The sequence below is a fragment of the Triticum urartu genome, chromosome 1A (genome assembly GCF_056163025.1).
Source record: "Triticum urartu cultivar PI428250 chromosome 1A, HENAU_Tu73, whole genome shotgun sequence".
NCBI lineage: Eukaryota > Viridiplantae > Streptophyta > Magnoliopsida > Poales > Poaceae > Triticum > Triticum urartu.
Genome location: NC_141873.1, coordinates 158,602,462 through 158,623,638, shown reverse-complemented (window position 1 = coordinate 158,623,638; position 21,177 = coordinate 158,602,462).

Below are 21,177 nucleotides of genomic sequence, written 5' to 3'. Positions count from 1 at the left end.
CTCCGACCATCGGCCTCGCGCGCGGCCTCTTCATGCCGCCGCGGATGACCTCGGCGGCGGGTGGCGTCGCGCCAGCGCCGGCCCGAGCCGACGCCCCCTCCTCGAAGCTTCCCAATGCGGCGCGACCAAAGAAGGGCAAGACATCGGCGAAGAAGAACAAGACGGTGGACGGCTCCGGCACCTCGAAGGCAAGGAGGAAGAAGCTTGTAGGGCGTGCGACGCGCGCGGCAACTACCTAAGCGCCGGCGAGCTCACTCGTTGAGCCGGCGGCCGACGCGCACAACATGTTCGACGAAATGTCCCCAAGGTAAAAAAAATTCCAACTTTTCTCTTCTTGTTATTTTTTTTCAATGCATTCATATAGATAGCTTATTTGCATTGTTCAAAAAACTTTGTAGTCTCAATGATGATGCATACATGTCAACTATGGGTGTTGGCTCCAACAATTCGCATTGATCTCAAACCAATGACATGCATTTCCATGACCATGAGTTCGAGGTTGTGACGCCCGGATAATTAAGCTACAGTAAACCTCCGTTGATGATGCCGCGTCACCACGGTTACTGTTGCTAATCTCACGTTAGTTCGAAACAGATTCAAATTCAAATTAAAAAAAAAGCAAACAACAAAAGTTTTCAAAAAATTAACACCAAAATGTTCGGATTGTTTCAAATAAATCGTAAGCAATTATGATAGAGAAACCAAGCTTTTATAAAATGCTTAAATGAACTATAAGGATTTAAACAGTAGCAAAAACAATTAAATAAATGCCTTTTATATTTTGTAAAATACTAATCTATTTTATTTGGGTGCCATGGTTAATATAGCAGTAGTAGATATAGTTATACTAAAATAGGAACTATTTTTATCTTTTTAAAATAGAAAATAAATTAGAGACTAAAAGAAAAATGGAAAAGGAAAATAAAAAAAGGAAAAAAACAAACATAAAACAAAAAAAAGAGAAGACCCCCCCGGGCCGTGGCCCAACTGGGCCAACCCACCAGGCCCAGCCGGCCGCCCCCCCCCACTCCCTTATCCCCACTCCCCCAATAATCCTAACCGGCCACACCCCACACCCCCCACGTCGCCCATTCCCCTCTCTCTTGTTGGATCTGGATCGGGAGGGCCCAATCCCGTCCCCGACGCCGGCGCCCGGAGCTCGCCGCCCCCACGCCAGGACGCCGCCGCCTTGCAGGACTGCCTCCCCGCCGGCCTGTTTCCGCGATGACCCCATCGTCCTCTCCGTCGTCGCCTCGTCCCCATCGCCCTCCCCACGCCCGCTGCCTAGTCCCTACGGCCCCGCGGTGAGGAACCCCGTCCGTCCTTCCCTTGCTCTGACCCCGCACGGATGTGCCCGGTCATGCCTCCGCTCGCACGCAGCTCACTCCCTCCCCCGCGCACCGCGTCCCCTTCCCCGCTAGTGCCCGCAGCCGCGTGCTGCTCACGCTTCGGCCGCGCCGCACGCGCCCGGCCACGTTCCCATCCCTCCGCGCGTGCGCCCCACCTCGTCGTTGTCGTGCCGCTCACCGTCGTCCTCGCTCACGCCCGCTGCATCCCGTGGACGCCGTCGCGCCGCACTTGCCGGCCGCGCCCTCCGCACGGCGCTGCGCCGGCCACCGAACCTGCTACCGCGGCCTCGTTCGCCTCCAGTCGCCGCGCCCATGGTCCCCTCGCGCACACCGCGCCCGTCGCGCCCCGTCCTCCCACCGCGGCTCTCGCCGCTGCACTGCCTCCCCTGCTGCTGCCGCTACCCCTGCGTTGCGTGCATCCCGAACCCCCCTCGCACGGCCTCGCCGGTGCTGTTCCCAGTCGTCGCCCAGCGCTGGCGCCTCGTTCCCCCACTGTAAGGGCATATTTATCCCTACGGTGTTTTGGTGATTGATGACAATGCATTTGCGGACTAATCGGGTGCTTTGAGTTCTTTCAGATATTCATCCTTCGGCACGAAACGATTATTTCCCCTCGGCGCTCTACTCAAGACGGTGTAGCTTCCTTCGTGACTTTGTTGGTGGACTAAGTTTCGTAGTAGTCACCGTACTATCAAGAGGGGATCTGCTTCGGTATGGTTTGGGTGGAATCAACACGTACACGTTCTTCTCTCACCCACCGTTTCTTTCCGTCTCTCTGGAGCTCCTCTTTGCGTGTTTTCCTGGACCCAGCGGTAGTACCGCGGGCCACAGCGGTAGTACCGCTGAGACTCACTAAGCGGCAGTACCGCTCCTCGGAGCGGTAGTACCGCTTTATGGCCTCAGCAGCAGTACCGCTGCGGCTCCGTGTTCCTACCGCCTCGACTCGAGTGCGCATTTTCTCGTGTCGGGTTTTACGGCACTAGCTGCAGTATAGCGGTAGTACGGCTGAAGCTCAGCAAGCGGTAGTACCGCTCCTCCGAGCGATAGTACCGCTGGATGGCCTCAGCCGCAGTACCGCTGTGGCTCCGTGCTCCTACCGCCTCGACTCGAGTGCGCATTTTCTCGTGTCGGGTTTTACGGTACTAGCTGCAGTAGTAGTGGCGGTAGTGCTGCTTGCGAGCGGTAGTACCGCCCTGCCTCCGCGGTAGTACCGCTCTGGGTCCCAGTCCCAGCCTCTTCTCTTCTAGCGCGGCAGTACCGCTGAGGTGGAGCGGTAGTACCGCTTATGAGCGGTAGTACCGCCCTGCCCCCGCGGTAGTACCGCTCTCTACGGGGCTGAGTGGGGGGTAACGGTTGGATTGTTCCCCCCACTATAAAAGGGTGTCTTCTTCCCCCCTTTGACCTACCTCTCCCACCATTAAAGCTCCATTATTGCTCCAAGCTCCATTTTCGCCCGATCTCACTCCCTAGCCAACCAAACTTGTTGATTTGCTCGGGAGTGGTTGAGAAGGCCCCGATCTACACTTCCACCGAGAGATTTTTGATTCCCCCACTCATCCTTAGCGGATCTTGTTACTCTTGGGTGTTTGAGCACCCTAGACGGTTGAGGTCACCTCAGAGCCATATTCCATTGTGGTGAAGCTTCGTGGTCTTGTTGGGAGCCTCCGATTAAGTTGTGGAGTTTGCCCCAACCTTGTTTGTAAAGGTTCGGTCGCCGCCTTCAAGGGCACCAATAGTGGAATCACGGCATCTCACATTGTGTGAGGGCGTGAGGAGAATACGGTGTCCCTAGTGGCTTCTTGGGGAGCATTGTGCCTCCACACCGCTCCAACGGAGACGTACTTCCCCTCAAAAGGAAGGAACTTCGGTAACATATCCTCGTCTTCACCGGATCCACTCTTGGTTATCTCTTACCTTTACTTGTGCAAGCTGTTTAGTGTTTGTTCCCTTGCTTGCTTGTGTGCTTGTTATTGTTGCATCATATAGGTTGTTCACCTAGTTGCACATCTAGACAACCTACTTTGATGCAAAGTTTAATTTGGTAAAGAATAGCTAAAAATTGGTAGTTTCCTATTCACCCCCCCCTCTAGTCAACCATATCGATCCTTTAAATTGGTATCAGAGCCTCGTCTCTTTATTAAGGACTTTACCGTCCAAAGAGTATGGTTGATACCGTAGACGGAGCGGAGGAACACTCCGGTGTGAATCCTATCTCGTCTACGGGCGATGGGGGAACTTCGGTCTCTCGTGAGGAGTTCAATGTAGCCTTGGAGACATTGAAAACCTCCATGACGACCGAAGTTGAAAACATGTTTACTAAATTTCTCGAGGGGCTTAAACTATCCACCGCACCGTTGAAAGTGGGGGATCCCACCAACAAGGTGTCGGATGCTATCCCCGACAAGGGGGAAGCTAGTAGCGAAAAGGCTCCTTCTTCTAGTGGCAAGAATGGCACTGGCATCTTTGCCCATGTGGAACCACCACTTGTGTATGGTGGACCGGTTCCTTCTACTCACTTGAATCATGCCGGTCCTCCTCCTAAGATTGTGAAAATGAGGATTTTGATTCTTGGGTTTACCGCTTTAAACGTCATTTAAATCATGTGAACACTAACCTTTGGAGAATCATTGAAGAAGGTTTCTACCCACATGATCCAAGCAACTTCACTCCTCGAGAAGCCGCGGACAATCAATTCAATGAGAATGCTCTCTTCATCATTCAAGATGCAATTCCACCCGAATACCTACCTCATCTTCGTCCCTTCGCCTTGGCCAAAGATGCATGGAATTGTGTCGTGTCTCTCTACCGGGGAAGCGCAAGCATTCAACGCTCCAACTATGAAGTGGTACAAGATGAGGCCGATGAGTTTGCAATGAAGGAAGATGAAGAACCTCGTGAGCTTTATCGGAGAGTCACCAAACTCGCGGTCTCACTACAATATCACGGGAGCAAGGACACGGATGACAATTGGATCAAGCGCAAATTCCTCAAGGCAATGATGCCCTGCCACAAGGCCATGTCCTCCGTCATCCGCCAAAGACCGGACTTCCACACTTTGACCTCAAGCGAGGTGTTGGATGAGTTTGTGGCCATGAACATTTTGGACAAGACCGCTGACAATGCGGTGCTCCGTTCTCAACGGGGAAAGAAGCCTAACCTTGCTTTGAAGGCCAAGCTCACCGTGGAAGAAGAAGAAGAGGAAGAGGAGGAGAGCAACCCCGAAGATACAAAGTATGCATATCATGAACACATGGAACTTGCTTCAAGGCAATTTTGGAGCAAGAAAAACTCGAGGAACAACTTTAGCAAAAACACCTCGAGTGGCACGAGGGGCAAGCAACGTGTAAGGACTTGTTACAATTGCGGCAATGTGAGTCATTTCGTTGCGGAATGCCCGTATGAGAAGAGGGAAGACAATGGTGGCAAACTCATCCGAAAGGACAAGGCCAAGTCGTTCCCCAACAAGAACAACTTCACCAAGAAGACTCCTCCCAAGGCCTTGGTTGTGCAACAAGAGTACAATGAGGATGATGACGATGATGAAGATGATGAGTCTGTTGCCATGGCCTCCGTCGCCATTGCCACAACGTCACGAGTGTCTCTCTTTGACTAACCTAACGAGAGCATCAACGCCAAGTGCCTCATGGCGAAAGCCACCAACAAGGTAACCTCCAACATCAAAACTACCATCATTAATCATCCTTCCCCATCGGAGAGCATTAATGAAGTTGAGGGAGCTAATGTGGAGGCTAATGAGTTTGAGGTCTTTATGGGCAAACTCAGGGGAAAATCCAAGAAGCACTTTGTTTCTCTCTTGGAACAACTTGGTGAGGCCAATGACATGATCGAGGCTCACGAAGACACCATCTCAAAGATGGAAGGGCATAGTCATGACTATGCCAATGAGATTTCGGATCTTTCCAATACTCTTGAGGAAGAGCGTGGTCTTCGTTTGGCTCTTGAGGAGTCATACAACGTTGATCATGCTAAGTTAGAGAAAGATTATGATCATGCCCTCGTTGTTTCTCGTGTGCTAAATTCCGAGAAGGCCAAACTCAGAGTTGATCTTGCTAGACTCAAATAGGAGTTTGATATACTTGACAAGGCCCACAAGGCCTTGAAGGGTATTCACGCTAGTCTCAAGGAGTCTCATGATCAACTCCAAGTGAAGCTAAATAAGGAGAAAGCAACTTTTCCTCATATGGTTTTAATTGATAATGCAAATGCTACTAACCCGTGTTGCGAGCATATACATCTTGTTGAGGAAAATGCTAAGTTGAAGGAGCAACTTGAGAGAGGCCTTGCGACTTGCATACAAGGCAAGAAGAACCTCAATGATCTCTTGATCAACCAAAAGGGAGGTGTGGCGAAGGAAGGGGTTGGGTACGTCCCCGACTCCAAAAACAAGAAGAAGAATGACAAGACCAAACGTCCTCCTCCCCTCATGCAAACCTTTGTGAGGGGGGGAGAAAGTGTCCCCGAGGAGAAGAAGAAGAACAAAGTCAAGAAGGGTAATGTCACCTCACCCAACAAAGCCGGCGACTTTAATCCTTCTTATGTGTTGTGCCGTGCTAGTGATGGGCATGTTTATGCCAAATTTGTTGGTTCTCTTCATGAGCACATTGAATGGTCTATTTGGGTTCCTAAGACCCTTGTTACTAACATCAAAGGACCCATTACAAAATGGGTACCTAAAACCAAGCATTGATCTCTTGTAGGTGTTTGCTTCCGGTGGTGGATCATGGTTGCTCGATAGCGGAGCTACAAATCATATGACCGGAAGCAAGGACTTGGTGGTGGACGTGCACAAGGTTCCATCTATGCCCACCAATGTCGAGTGGGGTGACGCCTCATCTTCTAAGGTATTGGGACTTGGCAAGGTGGTCATCTCTCATGATCTCACGATCGATAAGGTCATGCTTGTTGAGTCCCTTGCATACAATTTACTTTCCGTACGTCAACTTGCAATCATGGGCTTTGCCACTTTCTTTGATATCGATACCGTGGCCCTCTTGTGGAGCAAGACTCTTAAAGTAGCCTTTGTTGGGCATGTCGAGAACGGTCTATATGTGATTAACTTTTTGGAGCGACCCACTAAGACCGCGACATGCCTAATGGATAAAGTTGATGTGGGATGGCTTTGGCATCGCCGTTTAGCCCATGTCAATATGAGATCTTTGCAAAGTCTCCTAAAGGGGGACCATGTCCGTGGACTAACGAATGTTAGTTTTGCTAAAGATCGTGCTTGCAGTGCCTGTATCGAAGGAAAGCTACATGAGAAGGCTCACCCTCCCACGACCATCATTTATTCAAAGAGGCCTTTGGAGCTCCTTCACATGGATCTCTTTGGGCCTCCATCCTTCGATAGTCTTGGAGGTAGAAAGTATTGCTTGGTGATTGTGGATGACTACTCAAGGTACACGTGGGTGTATTTCTTCAAGAGGAAGAGCGAGACCCAACAAACCATCATTGACTTTGCCAATGAAGCACAACGTCAACACAATGCAAAGATCTTGACAATAAGAAGTGAAAACGGCACCGAGTTCAAGAACTACACCTTGGATGAATTTCTTAGTGATGAGGGAATCAAGCATCAATATTCCGCACCATACACCCCTCAACAAAACGGTGTTGCGGAGAGGAAGAACCGGACGTTGATGGATGCGGCAAGGACCATGATGGCGGAGTTCAAGTCTCCATACAACTTTTGGGCCGAAGCCATCAACACCGCGTGTCATGCATCAAATCGGCTCTACCTCTGCAAGGGTTTGAACAAAACCCCTTATGAGATACTCACCGGTAACAAGCCCAACCTCAAGTACTTCCGGGTATTCGGGTGTAAGTGTTTCATTCTCAAGAAAGGTGTTCGGTTGTCTAAATTTGAGGCTAGAGCTTATGAGGGCATATTTGTTGGTTATGCTACAAACTCTCATGCTTACCGTGTCCTCAATAAATCCACGGGACTTATTGAGGAGACGTGTAACGTGGAGTTTGATGAGAATAACGGCTCCCAAGTGGAGCAAAGTGGCACTTGTGATGTAGGTGATGAAATTCCTCCTCAAGCCATAAGAAGAATGGGTGTTGGCTTCATCCTACCCATTGAGGAACCCCTTGTGGCCGAAGGAGAAGGACAATGCTCCACTCAAGTGGAGCCATCACCAATCCAAGGCCCACATGCTTCTGAAGAACAAAGTGAAGGCCCTCAACCTCATGAACAAGACCTAGGGCAAGATCATACTCAAGACGGTGTTGACACACCAAGTGATGCCCAAGGTCAAGTTCTCTCCCCCGAGCAAGTTCAAGACCAAGAACAAGTTCATGACAACGCTCAAGATGATCAAGTAACTGCTCCTCAACTCACCACCGAGGAGGAATTAGAGCGTCGTGCCGCCAAAGTTGCTTCCAAGCTCTCCACCAAGGATCATCTCATGACGAATGTGCTTGGAAGCTTAAGAAAGGGGGTAAGCACTCATAGACAATTAGCAAATTATTGTGAGCATCACGCATTTGTCTCTTGTGTGGAACCTCACAAGGTCTATGAGGCACTCGAAGATCCAGATTGGCTCAATGCCATGCATGAAGAACTCAACAACTTCGAGCGCAACAAAGTGTGGAGATTGGTGCCAAGGCCAACGGGGAACCACAATGTCATTGGAACCAAGTGGATATTCAAGAACAAGCAATATGCCCATGGGATTATCATTCGCAACAAGGCTCGTTTGGTAGCACAAGGCTACTCCCAAGTCGAGGGTATCGACTACGGTGAAACCTTTGCTCCCATTGCTCATCTTGAATCCATTCGCATGTTGATTGCATATGCCTCTCATCATAACTTTAAGTTACATCAAATGGATGTGAAGAGTGCTTTTCTTAATGGTCCCATTAATGAATTGGTGTACGTCAAGCAACCCCCCGGGTTCGAGGATCCCTACTTTCCCGATCATGTGTATCAACTCGATAAGGCACTCTATGGCCTTAAACAAGCCCCACGTGCGTGGTATGACCACCTTACCGAGTTGTTACAAGACCGTGGGTTTGAAGTTGGGATAATCGACCCCACTCTTTTTACTAAGAAGGTCAAAGGGGAGTTGTTTGTGTGCCAATTATATGTTGACGATATTATCTTTGGTTCTCCTAACAAAGCTTTCAATGAGGAATTTGCCGCTCTCATGACCTCAAAGTTCGAGATGTCCTCCATGGGGGAGTTGAAGTTCTTTCTAGGGTTCGAAGTGAAGCAAAGAAGAGAAGGAACCTTCATCAATCAATGCAAATACACTCAAGACATGCTCAAGAGATTCAAGCTAAGTGACGTCAAGCCGGCTTCCACCCCAATGCCCACCAAGTGCCAACTTGATCTAGATCCCAATGGTAAAGTGGTGGATCAAAAGGTATACCGTTCCATGATTGGATCCTTGCTTTACCTTTGTGCATCTAGACCGGACATCATGTTGAGTGTGGGAATTTGTGCACGGTTTCAAGCCGCACCTAAGGAAAGTCACTATGTGGCCGTCAAATGAATCTTTCGATATTTGGCTCATACCCCAAACTTTGGCTTATGGTACCCAAGAGGATCAAACTTCAAGCTTGTAGGGTACTCGGATTCCGATTGGGCGGGAGACAAAGTGGATAGGAAGTCCACTTCCGGAGGATGCCAATTCCTTGGTTGCTCGTTGGTAAGTTGGTCTTCCAAAAAGCAAAGTTGTGTGTCTCTCTCGTCCACCGAAGCAGAGTATGTTGCGGCCGGTAGTTGTTGTGCACAACTCTTATGGATGAGGCAAACTTTAAAGGATTACAGTGTCACTTGTGACAAAGTGCCTCTTTGGTGTGACAATGAAAGTTCCATCAAGATTTCTCTCAACCCGGTGCAACACTTCAAGACGAAGCATATTGAGATTCGGTATCACTTCATCCGGGATCACATTAGGCGAGGAGAGATCGAGCTCAACTATGTCAACACTCATGACAACCTTGCAGATATTTTCACGAAGCCCTTGGATGAAGCAAGATTTCGTGAGTTAAGGCATGAGCTAAATATCATTGATTCAAGCAATGTTGCTTGAACCCGTGCACACCCTACCACGCTCAATTTGTTGTCTAGTTTAGGTGTAGGCATGGACATAGGGGGAGTGTTGTTCTATCAATGAACTCTCCCTCCCCCCATTATGCATAAATTGATCAAGTCTTTCACTTTAGCCATTGTTGATGGCACGTGTGCTCAAAAGACGAGTTTTGGTCATGGACCCAAGGTTAAAATCTTCGCGGCGCCATACCTCTTGACTCAAACATAGGTGGCTTCGGCCACCGCCCTCTCTTGAAGAGAGGTTTCTTGGCCTCTTGCTGGTGTGTTCTTTTGCTTTTCGTTGCGGGTTTTCTGTTTTTTTAGCTAAGCCATGTAGTCTAGTTGCCGCGGTGTGCTGGGCGGTACTGCCGCTGCTGGCGAGCGGTACTACCGCTGATAAGCGGTACTACTGCTGGTGATGGACGGTACTACCGTGGTAAGTGGTACTACCGCCACACCAGGGCAGAACTACCGCTTATGAGCGGTACTACCGCTCCCCAGCGCGGTACTACCGCTGCGGGGCGGGGCCAGGGGTTTTTTTATCGGGGCAGGGGGAGGTTTCTTCTCCCCCATACCCATTCGCTCGCCCCCTCGTGCCTCTCCCTCTCTCCAGCACCGTTCTGCCGCGGAAGGGCTCCGGTGGATCTCCTCCTCCGGGGCATTCCTCTCCATTTCCTTCGGTGGAGTCAATCCCCACCTCGTCCTCTTGCCATGGATGCCGGTATTGCCCTCGTTCCTTCTCTCTTTTGGTCTTGCTTTTAGATCTTGTGCTTAGGGGCAATGGTGGTTGCATCTCTAGATTTTTGGCTAAATCTAGGCTTGAGTTGGTTGGAGAAGGCAACTAGATCATCCAGATTGATGTTTGGTAGGAATATTTTTGAATTTGGTAGGCCGGTAGTGCCGGATCTGTCCACGGTAGTAGGAAACCACTGTTTCACCGCCTCGCGCTTTGAAACTGCTGGGTATCCGCCTCAAGCCGTACTACCGCTCCCTTTGGAGCGGTACTACCGCTTGGCCTAGGGCGGTACTACTGCTCCCTTTGGGGCGGTACTACCGCTTGGGGCGGTACTACCGCGGGCAGGTCACGGTACTACCGCTGCATGCCAATTTCCATCATTCTCCTACCTTCCCTTGATCTTTTTGTTGTGTTTGTTGGCTTATGCTCGTTTCTTCTGGTTGTTTTGCCTCCTTTTGTGTTTGGCTCCAGGTGATGACATTTCCGAGCAGCAAGGTCGCCGTATCAACCCCAGGCGTGCCACCTCCAAGTGCTACCGGACCTCAGAGCCTGCCGGTGGTTCCTCGAGCACCCAACCGCCTCCAGCAAGTGCTTCTGCAACTGTTCCTCCACCTCCTCAGCAATCGAAGCGAGCCGCCAACAAGCCGAAAGGGAAGGCTGTGACTGAGATGAACAGCAAGGAGTTTTGGGAGAAGCGTCGCCGCAACCCCTATACGGTGGACCAAGAACCCACTTTGGTCAACCGTCCGTTCTGGAACCGTTTTCAGTTTGCCATCTACTTTGATGTGATCAAGGCCAAGAAGAATCTCTATGTTGATGTTCGCTCCATTGACACCGATGCTATGGAGAAGGATCCAGAGTACTTTGGAGAAGCCTTTCAGATGTGCACTCAGCTGAACATTCTCAGAATCATGCAGTTCAACAAGGATTTTGATGCGGATTTGTTGGCTCAATTCTATGCCACCGTCCATCTTGGAACAGATAGCGACAGGACTCTGACTTGGATGAACAATGGCAAGCAGCTTTCTGTCAAGTGGGGGGCGTTCATGGAGTTACTTGATGTGGTGGATAATGGGCTTGAGACTCCTGTCGGTTTCCGTCCTCACCGCCATGTTACTTCCACCCACAAGCAAGCCCTTTGGCCCTACTGCACTGTGAAGGTTCACCCTGTCACTGAGAAGAAGACCTACGAGCTGTGTCCGTATCTGGAAATTCTTCATCGCATATTCCGTGAGACTCTCTTCCCTCGCATTGGGAATCTGGATCAGGTTCACTCCTACCTCGTGGACATGCTCCTTTTCTGTCAGCATGAGAAGGAAGCAAACACTGGAGAGAGCCTGGATATCTCTCATGTCATGTGGTCTGAACTTGTATCTACCGTGTCTGAGCGCAAGTGTCCTATCTATGGTCCCTTCATCATGAGGCTCATTGAGAGGGCCTGGGCACAGACTTATCCCAGAGTGCTGCTAGAAACTGGCGAGTTGGTGTCACATGAGATCAAGCGCCTGAGGAAGAAGGACAACTGGTCAGCGCCTCACACAGGGGGTCCTTCTGCTACTGCTGCCACGGGAGGCCCGTCTGCTGCTGCTGCTGCCATGGGAACTGAGGGTGAGGCTGCTCCTGATGCCCACGATGAGGACGTTAGCCACTCCAGTGCAGAACCATCTTGGGCCCAGAAGCTCAAGCGCAAGATGAAGAAGCTCTTCTGCATGGAGTCCCATGGTCAGTACATGACTCATGTGGCGGAGAAGAATGCCAGGACGCGCCACAAGGAGATCATGCGTCAGTTGGGAGCCACAGTTGTCAGTGGGTCTGAGGGACAGATCACTGAAGAGGAGGACCGGATTCATCAGAACTGTCACTGGACCGACTCCGATGCCGAGCACTTTTCAACCCACGATGAAGATGCAGAGATGTGATGTTCAGGACCTTCCTCGCCCATCACCTGGAGTCGTAGTGTCCCTCTCTGCCCTTTTGGTGTCTCGATGCCAAAGGGGGAGAGAGTTTATGGATTTGTGTTTGCGAGTGTGTCTTTGTGTCGTTCGTTTGCTTTCTCGTTGTTGGTTTTGTTTGGTTTTGTGCTTGTGAGACCTAAGTTCCAGACATATGGTGTAAGACATATGCTACCTTTGTTATCTTATCTATGTGTTATGCACCTCGGTATCTTATAGCTTGCATGCTTATCCTATCATATATGTTGTTCTCATACATCGTGCTTAGGTTGTTGGTCTCTAAAATATAGGGGGAGCCGTGATCCTACTATGTGTGCCGTGCAGTCCAAAGCACTTATCTAGTGTGCACAACATCTAGGGGGAGCCTGTCTATTTTTTAGAGGCGTGGGTTCTCTTGCATTCTATGTCATTACTCTTTTCTGTGCAAATCCCGTATTGTCATCAATCCACCAAAAAGGGGGAGATTGTAAGGGCATATTTATCCCTACGGTGTTTTGGTGATTGATGACAATGCATTTGCGGACTAATCGGGTGCTTTGAGTTCTTTCAGATATTCATCCTTCGGCACGAAACGATTATTTCCCCTCGGCGCTCTACTCAAGACGGTGTAGCTTCCTTCGTGACTTTGTTGGTGGACTAAGTTTCGTAGTAGTCACCGTACTATCAAGAGGGGATCTGCTTCGGTATGGTTTGGGTGGAATCAACACGTACACGTTCTTGTCTCACCCACCGTTTCTTTCTGTCTCTCTGGAGCTCCTCTTTGCGTGTTTTCCTGGACCCAGCGGTAGTACCGCGGGCCATAGCGGTAGTACCGCTGAGACTCACTAAGCGGCAGTACCGCTCCTCGGAGCGATAGTACCGCTTTATGGCCTCAGCAGCAGTACCGCTGCGGCTCCGTGTTCCTACCGCCTCGACTCGAGTGCGCATTTTCTCGTGTCGGGTTTTACGGCACTAGCTGCAGTATAGCGGTAGTACGGCTGAAGCTCAGCAAGCGGTAGTACCGCTCCTCCGAGCGATAGTACCGCTGGAAGGCCTCAGCCGCAGTACCGCTGTGGCTCCGTGCTCCTACCGCCTCGACTCGAGTGCGCATTTTCTCGTGTCAGGTTTTACGGTACTAGCTGCAGTAGTAGTGGCGGTAGTGCTGCTTGCGAGCGGTAGTACCGCCCTGCCTCCGCGGTAGTACCGCTCTGGGTCCCAGCCCCAGCCTCTTCTCTTCTAGCGCGGCAGTACCGCTGAGGTGGAGCGGTAGTACCGCTTATGAGCGGTAGTACCGCCCTGCCCCCGCGGTAGTACCGCTCTCTATGGGGCTGAGTGGGGGGTAACGGTTGGATTGTTCCCCCCACTATAAATGGGTGTCTTCTTCCCCCCTTTGACCTACCTCTCCCACCATTAAAGCTCCATTATTGCTCCAAGCTCCATTTTCGCCCGATCTCACTCCCTAGCCAACCAAACTTGTTGATTTGCTCGGGAGTGGTTGAGAAGGCCCCGATCTACACTTCCACCGAGAGATTTTTGATTCCCCCACTCATCCTTAGCGGATCTTGTTACTCTTGGGTGTTTGAGAACCCTAGACGGTTGAGGTCACCTCGGAGCCATATTCCATTGTGGTGAAGCTTCGTGGTCTTGTTGGGAGCCTCCGATTAAGTTGTGGAGTTTGCCCCAACCTTGTTTGTAAAGGTTCGGTCGCCGCCTTCAAGGGCACCAATAGTGGAATCACGGCATCTCGCATTGTGTGAGGGCGTGAGGAGAATACGGTGGCCCTAGTGGCTTCTTGGGGAGCATTGTGCCTCCACACCGCTCCAACAGAGACGTACTTCCCCTCAAAAGGAAGGAACTTCGGTAACACATCCTCGTCTTCACCGGATCCACTCTTGGTTATCTCTTACCTTTACTTGTGCAAGCTGTTTAGTGTTTGTTCCCTTGCTTGCTTGTGTGCTTGTTGTTGTTGCATCATATAGGTTGTTCACCTAGTTGCACATCTAGACAACCTACTTTGATGCAAAGTTTAATTTGGTAAAGAATAGCTAAAAATTGGTAGTTGCCTATTCACTCCCCCTCTAGTCAACCATATCGATCCTTTCACCCACCGTTGGCCGGGGCGTGCGCCCAAACGGGCTGCTGCCATGCCCGACACCCGTAAACCCCACACCCGCTAAGGCCCTGGCCCAATGACAGCCGGGGCCCAGCCCCTGAGAACGTTTTATAAAAAAAAGGTATTAAAAATAATATATATAATAAATAAATAATTAATAATATAATATAATATAATTAACTAACTTAATTAATTCTGATTAAAATTAACTAATTAGGATTAATTAATCTAATGCCTAATTAACAACTGTTAATTAACTAACAGTGTATGACAGTGGGGCCCACCCCCTAATTAATACGAATTAGGTCAATTAAATTGTTTAATTAAAATGTGTCACTGACCAGTGGGACCCACTGGTCAGGTTGACTAGTTAACCCCCGTTGACTGCTGGCGTCAGCATGACATCATGCTGATGTCATAAATCCATTTTCGAATTAAATTAAATAATTAATTAAATTCCAGAAATTAATAAAACTTTGGAAAATCCTATAAAATAATCCGTAGCTCGGATGAAAATACTTTGTACATGAAAGTTGATCAGAACGACGAGACGAATCCGGACACGCAATCCGTTCGTCCGCCACGCATCCCTAGCATAGCAAACACGCAACTTTCCCCCTCCGGCTCCTCTGCCCGAAAACGCGAAACACCGGGGATAATTTCCCGGATGTTCCCCCCTTCACCGGTACCACCTCGTACCGCGTTAGGGCACACCTAGCATCACGCTTTGTCATGTCATGCATCGTCATGCATTTGTTTGCATTATATTTATTGTTTCTTCCCCCTCTTCTCTCGCTAGACACCGAGACCGACGCCGCTGCTACCCTGTACGACTACGGTGTTGACGACCACTCTCTCTTGCCAGAGCAACCAGGCAAGCTCCCCCCTTGATCACCAGATATCGCCTACTCTCCTCTATACTGCTTACCTTAGAGTAGTGTAGCATGTTACTACTTTCCGTTAATCCTATCCTGATGCATAGCCTGTCATTGATGCTCTAGCTGTTGATACCTTACTTGCAATCCTAAATGCTTAGAATAGAATACTAGTTTACCATCAGTGGCCCTACATTCTTGTCTGTCTGCCATGCTATATTATCGGGCCGTGATCACTTGGGAGGTGGTCACGGGTATATACTTATACATAATATATGATACTTGTGGTGATTAAAGTCGGGTCGGCTCGTAGGAGTACCCGCCAGTGATTCCGATGTTGGGGGATGAAGGGGCAGGTGGCTCCATCCCGGTAGAGGTGGGCCTGAGTTCCCGAAGGCCCCCGACGGTTACTTTGTGGCGGAGCGACAGGGCAGGTTGAGACCACCTAGGAGAGAGGTGGGCCTGGCCCTGGTCGGCGTTCGCGGTTATTTCAAAATAACACGTTTAACGAGATCTTGGTATTTGATCTGAGTCTGGCTACTGGCCTATACGCACTAACCATCTACGCGGGGACAGTTATGGGCACTCGACGTCGTGGTATCAGCCGAAGCCTTCGTGACGTCAGCGACTGAGCGGCGCGCGCCGGGTTGGACCGCGTAACGCAACTTCCTTTGTAATGGAGGTTGCTAGGTCTGCTCACCGGCCGCGTTCGCAACGTGCAGGTGTGCAAAGGACGATGGGCCCAGACCCCTGCGCCATAGGATTTAGACCGGCGTGCTTACCTCTCTGTTGTGCCTAGGTAGGGCTCCGACGTGTTGATCTTCCGAGGCCGGGCATGACCCAGAAAAGTGTGTCCGGCCAAATGGGATCGAGCGTGTTGGGTTATGTGGTGCACCCCTGCAGGGAAGTTAAACTATTCGAATAGTCGTGATCTTCGGTAACAGGACGACTTGGAGTTGTACCTTGACCTTATGACAACTAGATCCGGATACTTAATAAAACACACCCTTCCAAGTGCCAGATACAATCGGTGATCGCTCTCTCACAGGGCGACGAGGGGAGGATCATCGGTTAGGATTATGCTATGCGATGTTACATGGTGAACTTACCATCTACTCTCTTCCCCTGCTGCAAGATGGAGGTTACCAGAAGCATAGTCTTCGAAAGGACTAGCTATCCCCCTCTTATTCCAGCATTCTGCAGTTCAGTCCACATATGATAGCCTTATTCCAGTTGATACCAATGCATACATATGTAGTGTAGCTCCTTGCTTGCGAGTACTTTGGATGAGTACTCACGGTTGCATTCTCCCTCTATTCCCCTTTCCCTTCTACCCGATTGCTGCGACCAGACGTTGAAGCCCAGGAGCCAGACGCCACTGTCGATGACGACTACTACTACTCGGGAGGTGCCTACTACTACGTGCAGCCCGCTGACGACGGCCAGGAGTAGTTTAGGAGGATCCCAGGTAGGAGGCCTGCGCCTCTTTCGATCTGTATCCCAGTTTGTGCTAGCCTTCTTAAGGCAAACTTGTTTAACTTATGTCTGTACTCAGATATTATTGCTTCCGATGACTCGTCTATGATCGAGCTCTTGTATTCGAGCCCTCGAGGCCCCTGGCTTGTAATATGATGCTTATATGACTTATTTTATTTATAGAGTTGTGTTATGATATCTTCTTGTGAGTCCCTGATCTTGATCGTACACGTTTGCGTGTATGATTAGTGTACGATTAAATCGGGGGCGTCGCAGAGGTGGACGAGGAGGGTGAGGGCATTGTCGACGCGCCGAAAGGAAGAGCCAAAAATTACACCAACGACGATGACATCTTACTATGCAATACTTGGTTGCAAGTGTCGAGGGATCCATCCATTGGAGGTGATCAAATTAGAGATGCTTATTGGGGGCGGATGAAAGAACACTTTGATATTCACAACGTGAGTGGAATTGACCGCTCCGAGAGATCACTTCGGTCCCGATGGTCGACAATCAACTCTGATTGTCAAAGGTGGGCAGCCTGTCAAAGGCGGTTGACAAGTTGAACCCAAGTGGCACAAATGAGGACGATAGACTAAGTGTCATTTCATACATGCTCATCATACTTGTTGTTGGTGTTCGAAGTGCTAACTTGCTTTGTTTTCATGTAGTACAGCATTGCGCAAAACTTGTTTAAAGAAGAGGAGAGGAAAACCAAGAAGTGGAAGATCAAGAAAGGAAGGGTCTTTACCTTGCCCCATTGCTATAACGTGTTGAAGGATGATGAGAAATGGAAGAAGCGTGAAGATTTGGATGATTTACATTTGAGCAACAAACGCAAGCGAACAATTGAGTTGGATGATGATGATGAGGAGGATGATGCATCAAGTGATGACGGCAAGAGAAGCCCCACACCCAACTCGGTTTCATACTCGAAGCCAAAGCGACCGGATGGATGCAAGAAAGACAAAACCGAAAAGAAGAAGAGGAAAGGAGATGATGAGATCAAAAATGTTATGGAAGCTATTGTGAAGGCAAGAAAAGAAGCCAACAAGGTGAGGAAAATGGGAAGGAACTAAGATGCCGCGGCCGAGGAGAGGAGGGTGGCGGCCGAGGAGAGGAAGGTGGCTTTGGAGGAGAGGAAGGTGAGCAATGAGGAGCGAACTAGATTGTTGCAATGGGAGAAGCACTTGTTCTTCTTGGACACATCTAACCTTAATGAGGCTGAAAGTGCAACTATCCCTAGGTGGTTTTGGTAATTCATAACAACATATAGCTCATTGAGCTAATGCTATTCCAAGATGATTATTTCAGGAAAGCTCAATGATTGGCATGGCATGGATGTGAAAGTGGAACCCTCAAAATGCTAAGGACAAAGGATTGGCTCAAGCTCAAAAGCTCAAGACTCTTCATTTTATATTTTAGTGATCCAAGATCACATTGAGTCTTTAGGAAAAGCCAATACTATCAAGGAGGGATGAGGTGTTGCTTAATGAGCCTCTTGCTTCATGTGCTTAGTGATATGCTCCAAAACCCTCAACTACTTTCCCATATCCACATATGACCTAAACCCTAAGCCAAACTCGGTCCTACCGATTCTTCCTATCCGGCGCCACCGAGTTTCACTTGTCATAAGCCACTGCCAAACCCTAGCAATTCGGTTCTACCGATAGGGATCTCGGTTTCACCAAGATGGGATTGCAAACTCTCTGTTTCCCTTTCGTAACTTTTCGGTCTCACCGAAAGAGCGAATCGGTCCCACCGAGATTGCAATGTAAATTTAGTGTTTCCCCTTTGTAACTTTTCGGTCTCACCGAAAGAGCAAATCGGTCCCACCGAGTTTGCCTGACCAACTCTCTGGTTAGCTAATTACCAAATTCAGTCTCACCGAGTTTGTGTAATCGGTCTCACCGAGATTACGTTATGCCCAAACCCTAACCATATCGGTCCTACCGAGTTGCATGTCAGTCCCACCGAAAATCTCTAACGGTCACTAGGTTTACATTTTCGGTCTGACCGAGTTTGTTGATTCGGTCCCACCGAGATTGGAAAACTGTGTGTAACGGTTGGATTTTGTGTGGAGGCTATATATACCCCTCCACCTCCTCTTCATTCGAAGAGAGAGCCATCAGAACACATACACCATTCCAACTCATATGTTCTGAGAGAGAACCACCTACTCATGTGTTGAGACCAAGATATTCCATTCCTACCATATGAATCTTGATCTCTAGCCTCTCCAAGTTGCTTTCCACTCAAATCTTCTTCCCACAAAATCCAAATCCTATGAGAGAGAGTTGAGTGTTGGGGAGACTATCATTTGAAGCACAAGAGCAAGGAGTTCATTACCTACACACCATTTGTTACTTCTTGGAGAGTGGTGTCTCCTAGATTGGCTAGGTGTCACTTGTGAGCCTCCGACAAGATTGTGGAGTTGAACCAAGGAGTTTGTAAGGGCAAGGAGATCGCCTACTTCATGAAGATCTACCGCTAGTGAGGCAAGTCCTGTGTGGGCGATGGCCATGGTGGGATAGACAAGGTTGCTTCTTCGTGGACCCTTTGTGGGTGGTTGCTTCTTCGTGGACCCTTCGTGGGTGGAGCCCTGTGTGGACTCGCGCAACCGTTACCCTTTGTGGGTGGAGCCCTCCGTGGACTCTCGCAACCGTTACCCTTTGTGGGTTGAAGTCTCCATCAACGTGGATGTAGGATAGCACCACCTATCCGAACCACGGGAAAAACATCCGTGTCTCCAATTGCGTTTGAGTTCTCCAAACCCTTCCCTTTACATTCTTGCAAGTTGCATGCTTTACTTTCCGCTGCCAATATACTCTTTGCATGCTTGCTTGAATTGTGTGATGATTGCTTGACTTGTCCTAAAATAGCTAAAATCTGCCAAGAACTAAAATTGGGAAAAGGTTAAGTTCTTAATTGGTCAAGTAGTCTAATCACCCCCCTCTAGACATACTTTCGATCCTACAAGTGGTATCAGAGCTTTGGTCTCCATTTGCTTTGATCTCCATAGCTTTTGGTGGTCATAGCCTTGGTTTCACAACCTAGGAGAGTATGGCGTCTAGCGAGGGAAATTATCACCGTAGAGGTCCCTACTTTGATGATACTAATTTTGCTAGTTGGAAGCATAAAATGAAAATGCATATTCTTGGACATAACCCCGCCGTTTGGGCTATTGTGTGTGTTGGTTTGCAAGGTGACTTCTTTGATGGGAAAGAACCAAACCATGAAGCTACCGCGGATGAGTTGAAGATGTTGCAATACAATGCTCAAGCTTGTGATATTCTCTTCAACGGATTGTGCCCCGAAGAATTCAACAAAATCAGCCGTCTTGAGAATGCGAAGGAAATTTGGGACACTTTGATTGATATGCACGAAGGTACCGACTCCGTCAAGGAATCCAAGTTGGATGTGCTTCAAAGCCAACTTGACAAGTTCAAGATGAAGGATGGTGAAGGTGTCGCTGAAATGTACTCTAGGCTTGCTCTCATCACAAATGAGATTGCCGGCTTAGGAAGTGAAGAGATGACCGATAGATTCATCATCAAGAAGATTCTAAGAGCCTTGGATGGAAAATATGATACCGTGTGCACATTGATCCAAATGATGCCCAATTACAAAGATCTCAAGCCAACGGAGGTGATTGGAAGAATTGTTGCTCATGAGATGTCACTTAAGGATAAAGAGGAACTTCACAAAAAATCAAGTGGTGCCTATAAAGCCTCATGTGAAGCCCCTACATCATCAAGTGAGAAACAAGACTTCAATGAAGAATTGAGCTTAATGGTGAAGAACTTCAACAAGTTCTACAAGAGTAGAAGCAAAGATAGAAGCTTCAAGTCAAGGTCCTACAATGACAAAAGATCTTCTAGTCGAGAGCGAAACTGCTACAGTTGTGGAAGACCCGGACACTATTCCAATGAGTGTACGGCTCCCTACAAGAGAAAAGAAGAAGCAAAGAATCACCACCAAGAGAGAGAAGGAGTAGAGATGATCGTTATGAACGAAGATACTCACGGAGAAGCAAGGATTCGGAAAGGAAGGAAAAATCATCAAGGAGCTACACAAGACGAAGACATCAAGCTCATGTTGGTGAATGGGTATCCGGCTCCGACTCCGACAGCCACTCCGAGAGAAGTTATCACTCCAACTCCGAAGATACTCAAGATGAAGGTGTTGCCGGTCTAGCACTTGTGTCAACCAACTCCTACGACATATTTGACTCACCAAATGAAGGAATTGGAAGATGCTTCATGGCCAAAGGTCCTAAGGTAACACACCCCGAGTATGTTGATTTCAATAGTGATGAAGATGACTTGTTAGGTGATGATTTGCTTGTTGACAACTCTAGTGATGAATACTATGATGAAATGTCAATTAATCATGCTAATCAAGATAAAACGAATGACAATGATAAGGAAAAGATTGAGGCTCTAACTAAAGAACTAAACACTCTTAAGTTAGCTCATGAAACTATCTTCGAAGATCATCGAGAACTTTTAAGAGCTCATGAGAAATTACGCTTTAAAAATCTCAATCTTGAGCAAGAGCATGAGTTCTTAAAAGCAATCAATGATGATCTCCGTAAGAAAAGTTCTTCTTACATTGCCAAGCGTTTACTCTTATCCA